Source organism: Manis pentadactyla, chromosome 10 (assembly GCF_030020395.1).
Source record: "Manis pentadactyla isolate mManPen7 chromosome 10, mManPen7.hap1, whole genome shotgun sequence".
NCBI lineage: Eukaryota > Metazoa > Chordata > Mammalia > Pholidota > Manidae > Manis > Manis pentadactyla.
In genome coordinates, this window is record NC_080028.1 from 109544483 (window position 1) to 109553995 (window position 9513).

The 9513-nt window shown below is 40.3% G+C and overlaps 1 long non-coding RNA gene across 1 annotated transcript; it reads left to right on the plus strand.

Moving 5' to 3' along the window:
• Positions 1-2328: 2328 nt before the first annotated feature.
• On the plus strand, positions 2329-8529 carry LOC130685060 (uncharacterized). Its single transcript, XR_008999495.1, has 3 exons — positions 2329-2941; positions 4906-5165; positions 7137-8529. It is a non-coding gene; the product is annotated as an uncharacterized LOC130685060 (long non-coding RNA).
• The last annotated feature ends 984 nt before the right edge of the window (positions 8530-9513 follow it).

Below are 9513 nucleotides of genomic sequence, written 5' to 3' on the forward strand. Positions count from 1 at the left end.
CCACTTTGCTTCCATCTTAGAGGAGTTTCTTTCAGCAAATGGCCTGATAGCCTATATCAAGGGACACAAACTTTGATCCAAGGGCTAAATCCAGCCTACTGCCTGTATTTATAAATAAAATTTTATTGAAAACAACCATGCTCATTCATTTATATATTGCAGATACTGCTATCATGGTATAATTGCAGAGTTGGGCAATATGACAGAAACTGTATGGTCCACAAAGCCTGAAATAGTCAGTATCTCGTCTTACACAGGAAAAATCTGCTGTTTCTTTGCCTAGATAACATTTAGGTTCCCTCCCAATACTGAGATTTTGACTATTTGATTTTCTCAAGTCAAGGACATTTCCTTGTGGAAGCATCTCTAGAACTAATGCTAATCTCAAGATTTATTACATGTAAATAGAAAGTAAGTGGACTGTAGCCTTTTTTGTCTTGATCTTAAATCTCCACCTTATACTTTTATTTTTTAAAAAAAAACAGGAAGAGAAAAGATATGTAAATGTTTTAAATATAAACATTTCTAAAACAGTTAAATGAATTTGGACTGGAACTTGGTCCATGCCTCATAGGAGCAACGGGCGTCTCTCTTTGTACGCGGAGGATGACAGTGAAATCCACAACCGAGGGATATGGAACCAGAATTTTATTCCTGTCCGTTTTTAGGATATGAAGGTAAAAAGAGACAAAATTGGCAGAGAACCACCCTGACAAATCTTCCAGCTCCGCCTCTGCAATGTCTCGGGTCTGCTTAATATTTCTTACCTTGAGGCTGTGGATACCTGCTGCTTGATTTAAGGCATTTGGAAAGTGAGCAGCTTGCTCTGGGTGAAACTGCTGCAGAATAAAAAGCCTCAAGGGCCAGCTTTTCTTTGCTTTAGTTGTATGATTCACCCCTTCAGTGTTTCTCCACTTTTTGGTAGCTTCCTAGGGTTTCACAGCTTCTATTCTTAGTCTGTGATATTAATGATGCTGATAGGCAGGCCCAGAGACTGCTGTTTTAAGAAATCTTTACTGATATAATCTTAATATAACTCTTTTGAGTCTCAGGTTTTTTGTTTTGTTTGGCTCTTTTTTACCTTTGCCCTGTAGAAGCTGCAATTTGCCATTTCTTGCTGCTACTCACATTTTCTTCCCCGCTGATACTTTGAATTAAGGCTGCTATTAAGTTACCATTCTATTTCTCTGTGACCACCCTGTCTCCAAACGCTGTAGGGAGAGCCTTTCTGGCAACCTGCTGTCCACAAATCAGGAACTATAACCAAAGCCAAACAATTCCTTTTTTGTAAGCATTCAGACATACTGAGAGCTGCCCATGTACTGAGAATACATAACAGAAGGTTCCTACCCTCTGCAAGCTTACAATATTGAAGATGTGTAAGCTCTTAGGGAAAATAGAGTAGTTAAAATTAGTGAACAGAGAGATATAAATAGCCTCTAAAAGAGAGTCCAAAATGCCCAACCAAGAGCATCATCTGAAAAATTAAATCTTCAGCTTTAAAGCTGTGATCTTAATCTTCCAGTTGCTCTCTGGAAACACTCTACAACTGCTGGAAGTTCTTTATAGAGTTCACAGAGAGAGCCTGATAATTTGTCATTCAGCTATATTTCTCTTGGCCTTTGGCAAGACTGGATCTGGTGTGCCACAGCTCTCCAGTGAGGGAGTGTTGCTAGCTGGTGCTGCACCTCTGAGCTGGGAAGAGGGGTCCTGCAGGGCTGGGAGCCAGACTTCTGATGCCAGTCTACGGTGCCGACATCAGTGTGGCTGGCGCAGTGAGTGCTGGCGGAACCGAAGGTGGGGTTCACTTGCTGCTCTGGGAAGGAACTGCCTCTGCAGGGGGAGGATGTGTTGCTGAGCTGATGTTCCCAGGACACTAAGGCAGGAAAGAATCCCAGGGGAAGCATACAGGGAACACACGGAAAGGAGAATGTCTCCTTTTCTGTCTCCACTTCCCAGTCTTCCTCTGCCACCCTGTGGGGAGGGATTGCCACTCCAGCGTGAAGCCTTGCTGACGCGATGCCCACAGGAAGCACAGCAGTTGGAAGCCCAACAGCAACCAGCAGAGAACAGGAAAGAGCAAGCCTCTTCCTCCTCCTCCAACTTAGCAGGCTCCTCTGGCTCCCCTCGTTGTCAAAGCTTGACGGGCAACCGTTTGTATACAACAAAAGTGGTTTGCAGAGCCCTATTGCAAAGAGGAGGAGAAAGTAGGTTTGGAGCTGAGAGACAGTAACTTAACAAATAGTGTGATTATTTTCCCCACAAGGCTCTGTTCTGCTTTCCCTGACTGTATTGAAATGATGATGGGTTTGGGAAGTGCACAGGCTTTCTCAACTGTGCTTGGACCATTAGACTATCCAGGAATGAAGAAGAGGAAGGGAAAGAAAAAGAAAGGTTTTGAGGACACGGCTGTAGATAATGTGCTAGGCATGACTTCACTTTCAACTTGAGACACTATCGTTGGTTGGTAAACATGTTCTCAGTATGTGGGAATGGGAGACAATGAAAAAAAAGTGGGTAGAAAAAGGGGCAATCATTTCACAGCGAGGCTGTCCCCACCTCCCACACATCATACAGTTGCTCTATACTGTTTATCCTGTTCCTCACATCCTCTGTAGTGCCCTGGGTAGAGCATGATTTATAAAATGTGTAGAATAAACTGGGCACTTTCAAATAAAAGCAATGGCGAGCCTATGCTTACAATTCCCCATGCATGGAAGCCTTAGTGTGGTTTCTGTTTGCTTTACAAGCTGCATGCTATGCAGTTGGCTGGCATCTGGCACGTCCGTTGGTGAAGCACACAAGCGGCTCTACTTCCTTATTTCCCACAGGCAGTATTTATAATGGCAAGACTGTGTGTCCAGAATTCAAGCTAAGAAAATAGGGCGAAAAAAAATCATGAGCTGAGTGCTATAGCCTTAGACTTTATTGAGATCAAAAGGTAATGATTTCACAGGCAAGCATTTTTTTGCTACAGGTAATAACAAAGAGTGCTTGTGTGCTGTCTGAGGGGTGAACATGAAGAAGAGAAGGTGTAACCAACCCAATGGACCAGACATTTTTAAACCCTGTGAAATACATCATCTCAAACATTTAAAAGAAAATAATGCACTTTAGAAAAATAGAAGGAATAAATAACCAAGTTACAGTTATAGAACACCAGATCTGTTTATCAGCATTAAGGAATGGGTTGTTTTAATTATGTTTAATTAAACTCCTTTAGTTATGATTTCCAGAAAAAATAATGCCATATTTTTTGACAGCATTATATGCTTTGAAATATGGATGGTAAAAACTGATTCATAAATATACTTTTCTTAAAAAATTTCCCTTTTATTTCAACCAGCAGTTTGTTCAGATTGTTGTAGTTTTCAGATCCTTGCAATTAAATTGGCCATATTATATATCTTTAAGAATTTCAAAGAACTTCGAGGAAGATACAACTAAGTGTGAATCTTCCTCTGGCACTTATGAGTGAGGTATTTTGGACAAAACATATAAATAGACCCAAAGTTTAGTTTCTTTTCTAAATGGGGAATTAAAATTAGTTTAGGATGATTAACTACTTCAACACTCTGACTTGCCCCTATGAACCACTAAAATATTAGCTATTGTTACTACTAGCAGCATTATTACATAATTATGTTTATCATTATTAGTATTACAATTAGCCATATAAGCATTGTCATAGTTATTTTGCTAACTACATACATTGTTTTTCTAGCCTAATTTACACTTGCAGACTCCAAAGCGTCACTTGGTTTCCTTGCCCATGTGTCTTGCCTGCAGGAGCAGCAAGCTGGAGAAAATAAAACTCCATGAAGGGGAGTGAGCACAAGGCTGTTCCACAGCTGTTCCATATGACGCCGACACGTCAGTGGGCAACATTCTGTATCCAGTTTGGACTTACCCACTGGGGTGGTGGCTCACTATGGGCAAATTGAGTTTGCATGTCTGATGTAACAACTTGGTGATCAGGAAGGCATTTCAGATTCAACTGGCATCATCTAGCAGCACCAATACCAATGAAACAACCACTTGCCTTCCTATATACTAACAGTTACATGGGGAATCAGTTAAAAATAATACTTGATCTGTAAGCCTACTGAGGAACACTTTGTAATCTGTCATTAGATCAATATTCAAGAATGTGAACGTTCAGCACTGCAGTTAAGTGAAAGATTCCTAGTTTAGTCCTATTAGCTGCCCAGGATACTGCTAGAGCTTATGGGATTTCTGTAAATGATTTGAACAGGCTTTTGATTTCACTGAATAATAACACACTTGGGACATATATAGGACAAGTAGAATTTGGAGACACATATGGCAACGCTACAAGGTGGAAGTAATTTTTAAAAATTTCCTAAGGTTTTGGCTAAATTACTTAAACTAATTGGTAATCTCTTTCCTGAAATGTCAAATAGCTGTGACATGTTGAAATGAAATGCTTGGTTTTAACCACTTGGAAGTGAAGTTCCAGGACTCCAGCATCTGCTCCTGGGCCAAACCTGTGACTAATGCCTGCTGTGTTTCTGGGAATGGGTGGCACTCTTGGGGCATCTTTTCTTAGTAATTAAGGAATGTCTTTGAACTCACTGTCCATGGAGGGGAATTTTCCTTCCAAGTCTTTTCCTCTACTCAGAGCAAACATCTATTTTATAATCATTACGTGGCATAGAAGACAATTATTCTATAGTCCCAGCACTTGCACCTAATACAGAAATAATCACTCAAAAAGCGAAGGGTCAGATGCTTTTGTTTTTATGTTTAAGAAATATTCTGCAGGTTCATGAACTGCACAATTGTAATGGAAACTGATGTAAAAATGTAAGCTTACTCAAGACACTGACAACAGCTTGAACTTACATATTTCTCTTCATCCTTAATGACCTTTTTTAAATTCAGGTACGACGCACAGACCTTAGGATGCCTCTATCAGCCCAGCCATGTTGAGCAACGTCACATGGCAAGGACTGCCGGTAACTTTCAGAAGTTGAGGGTTAGCATCTGGCCGAGCGTCAGCAAACACCGACGCTCTTAGTTCAACCATAAGGAACTGAAGGCCGCCCCTTCCATAGTCTCCACGTGGGAACACAGCCCTGGCTGATACTTGGCAGTCATAGAAACCGTAAGGCAGGGAAGCCACGTTTAATCCACAGAAACAGGTATGTGTTGTTTTAAGCCACTAAGTTTGTGATAATATTACATACCAAAAAAAATTAATACAAGGTGACTATAATCAAAGCCTGATTTACTTCTCCAGTTTCTTAATTAATTTCTGACTATAAAGTTGGTCTTACTGGAATTCCTTTGCTACTCTGAAGTCACTTTCTAAAATACAAACCTGATTATGCCTTGCTTGAATCTCTCCAGTGTCTCTCTGTATTTTCTGAAGACCCTTCATCATCTGTTTTCTATGTCACTCTCCAGCCTTGTTCTGCCTGCTTTGCCACCACCTCACATAAGGCTTTACTCCATGGAAAACTTCAGTCTTGGCATATCCTGCACATATCCCCCCTTTGCCTTTCAATTCTCAGTTTAGGCATGGCTTCCTAAAATTAGGTCATAAGCTTCTACATGCTACTGTAAAATTATTTTAAAAAACTATCTAATTCTGATATTGAATTTATCAAAGTGTATTATAATTGCCTGTTGACTGATGTATCTCTCCTGTTGACTGAACACTTCTGGGGAGAAAAATCACAATATGTTTATCACAAATCACCACTTACATACAGCACTAATGGCTAGCATATAGTGTGTAGTCAGTAAATATCTCATGAATGAAGGCTGTACATGTTTCCAACCTAAAAAGAATGTTGCTCAAATCTCCACTGAACTGATTTGTATTGCATCCCCCATTTTATAGTCATGGCCATTGTCTCTCTCTCTCTTTTTTTGATTTGATTAATCTACAATCAGTAATTTTGAAATTTGCCAGATTTGAAGACCCATCATGGATGTTTTTTTTAATGCAAATGTTTCTTCCTCTTTGATACCCATTGTGTGAAGCTGTATAGGGAAAGAACTACAAATCTATTATTTTAGCCAATACTCTTTGCAACTGTTTTGATTTAACAAGTTTAGAACACAGGTTTTAAACGATTACAAAGTATTGACTATTGCACACCTGAGTCCTACCTGTGGGTTTTAGTTTGCATGTAAAGCCAATTAAATTAAGCCACATGAATTGCCTACCATAACTAGAATTGTCTAGAACTGAGCCCCAATGACTTGTCTCTGGCTCACCAGTTGCTTTTCTGTTTTCCCACAGCTCAGTTCCCAGTACCCTTCTGTATACTCACCTGTGTTGACTCCCTCTAGGACCCACCCCATCACCATTTTGGAGGTGGCCATTGCTTGGTATTGACACATTTTTTTCTCCCCTCTTATTTGCTACTAAATTACACCAAAATTAAACCTTAACCCAATGAAGCCCCTTACTTCCCAGAATACAGTTTTCTAATTTACTTCATACACAGGTGTTCCTTGGTCACAAAACAGCAATTCCTGTAAGAATGTTGATATTGTAACTATGTAAAAACACATCACATTTTAAGCAAATGCAAGATTTTTTCTTTTTTACTTTCAATTATCATCTTTCCTCAGGGGCTTACATGCATAAGTAAAATCAAGACACAGCTAAATAGTTCCCATGGTTTTATAGAAACTAGCAGTAAGATTTTGGGGAGATAGAAAATGGGTGGGCAGCAGGGAGCTACACACCCAGTATGGATCTCCAGTCTTCAGGCAGTTCCAGATCCCAGTTCCATTCACTACTGACTGGACCACTGTGGGCAAGTGACTTAACTGCTCTGCACTTTGATTCCCTCATCTGCAGAAATGGGGACAATAATAGGGTTTTGTGAAGAATGTAGGTTTCAATATAAATAAATTGCTTAGGGAAGTATCTGGCACACAGTAGTGCTCAGTTAATATTGAATTAAAAATCTAGGTGAAATGATGTTAAAACAACTTTGTGAACAATTGTAAACCAGCTCACAATTGCTTAAAAATACAGCATAACAATTGAGAACATATCATTAACTTGTAAGTGGGAATGCAAAGGTGGAGTTGGGTCAGCATCAGTCAGTTCGTTCAGAAATCACCTTCCTTTTTTTCCTTTTTTCTCTTAGATTTATCCCTTTTGTTACAAGGATGGCTCCAACCATAATTGAAAGATGACTATCAGCAAAAAAAGGGGACTTTTCTTCATACTCACTTAAGTGGAGGACAAAGAATGTTATCCTATCTCTCTTATTTAAGAAAAAATAGAATTTTCTTCAGAAAAGTTTGGCATTCCACCCCTGCAGCAGCCCATTCCAGGAGAATCACTGATAGGAGGGAAGGTATTTTCTTTAAGCAATCCAATTCTGCCCTTGATTTGAAGTCAATTATAGAAACTAATTAGGGGAGAGGTAAGTCAATCACAGTGTTCAATACACTTCATTTTTCAATTTTAAAATGAAGAAGATGGATTAAATGATTGGTAAAATCCTTTCTATGTTCACTATTCTATCAGATCAGCCATTCTTAACCATTTACAACACCTCAGAATAATTAAGAAAAAGGCTACATGTAATTAGTAAGACACCAAAGAGTTATGTATAGTTGTACATGTATAACATATTTGTGCTTTTTTGGTAGCACATTATGTAACAGTAACTACTGAAAACTTTGAAGTAGTGGTAAGAGTAAACAATAGTTTAAGATCTCTATTGTGATCTCAGACATTGCTAATTTTTGCCTACATGAATAATTGCAGAAAATTACAAATTTCAGTTAGAATTTAGTGGAAATAAAGACTAACAACCTCCTACTATCCATGGACCTCTTGGTACTCATGGACCCCAAAGTGAGAACTGCTGTCATAGAGCATTCTTTTAGGCTATCAAGAAAAAGTCCTATCATGGAGGGTCAGTCGTAATTCTCTTAACAGCATTTACCACAATTTTCCCATGCTATAATGATAGCAGTATGTGGTACAGTTTCATAACTAGAGTGTGATCCCTTTAAAAGAGAGAGCCATATCATCTACATTTTTTACTTATTTACAGCATTATTCTTAAAACTGCTTCTGCAGTAAAATCACATTGGGAGATTTAAAAAATTCAGATGTTCCCACCTACCTCTGAATCAGAATATCTGCATAGGGACCTAGGAATCTGTGTTTATGAAAGCTTCCAGGATTATTCTGATGCACTTAGCTTTCACCAAGTTAATGATTCACATTACGGAAGCAGTGTCATTTAACACCTGGCATAATGCTTTGCACAAATTACATCTTCAGTAAATGGGTTAGGGATTTGAATGAGAGAAGCTAGACCATATAAAAGGAGTTCACATTTAGAAACACTGCTAAAAAACCCTCTCATTCAAATATGACATAAAAATGTCCTCAATAAACAGTTTCATTTCTAAGTTATTTTTAATAAAAGAATTATATTTGAAGGCACAGTCCATGGCTCTTATATAAGAATTTTGGAGGGGATTCTCAAGATGGTGGCATGAGTAGGGTGGTGGAAATCTCCTCCCAAAACCATATACATTTTGAAAATACAGCAAATACAACTATTCCTAAAAGAGAGACCAGAAAATATAGTACAACATCCAGGTTACATCTATATCTGCAAGAACTCAGCATCTCACAAAAAGGGTAAGATACAAAGCCGTGACCCAGTGGGACCCGAGCACTCCCCCAACCCCAGCTCACCGGTGGGAGGAAAAGAATCAGAGTGGGGAGGGAGTGGAAGCACAGGACTGCTAAATAACCAGCCCTAGTAATCTGCACCGGAAGCATAGAAGACACATTGCAAGGTGTACTGGATATTAGAGAGACAGAAAAGCAAAATCCAAGACTGAGACTGTGAGTGGGTACCCACAGCCGGCTCCCCTGGGACAAAATAAAAGCAGACACTTTAAAAGTCTTAGAGGGCCAAGGGCTTAACAGGTGGACAAAATCGTCCTGGAACACTGAGCCCAGCAGACTGGGAATTTTAAGAAACTTCAGGTGCCCTAACCCCCGGGTGGCAACACAGGTCCGAAACCCTTCACGGCAATAAGCAGCCTGCTGTTCATTACCCTCTGCCAGCACTGCAAGCAAACCGGCTGACCTACCATTGCTGCAGACCAGCCGGGGAGCAGCCCCACCACAGCAACCACAAAAAGTCATCTCCCAGTGTGCAGCTAACTGGGCCAGACCCAGAGACTGCCTCCTAAGCGCAGCTGCCCAGCACAGTCAGAGGAAGCTGGCGCAAAGTCTGGAAGACATGAAGGGGCACCATTCTCGCAAGAGAACACACACCTCTTGTCTGCGACCCCTGCCAGTGCCCTAGGCTATCCCGAGGGCCACACTGCCTACAGCAGATCAAGGGATTAACCCAGGGACTGCTCCCTGTGTGTGGTTAACGAGCACAGGCAGTGGAGAAGGGTAAGGCAACCAGCAAGCAGGAAGGGACTTTGTCCTGCCAGCTGACATACCTGCCACTCGCCAGCAATCACTTCTATCACCGT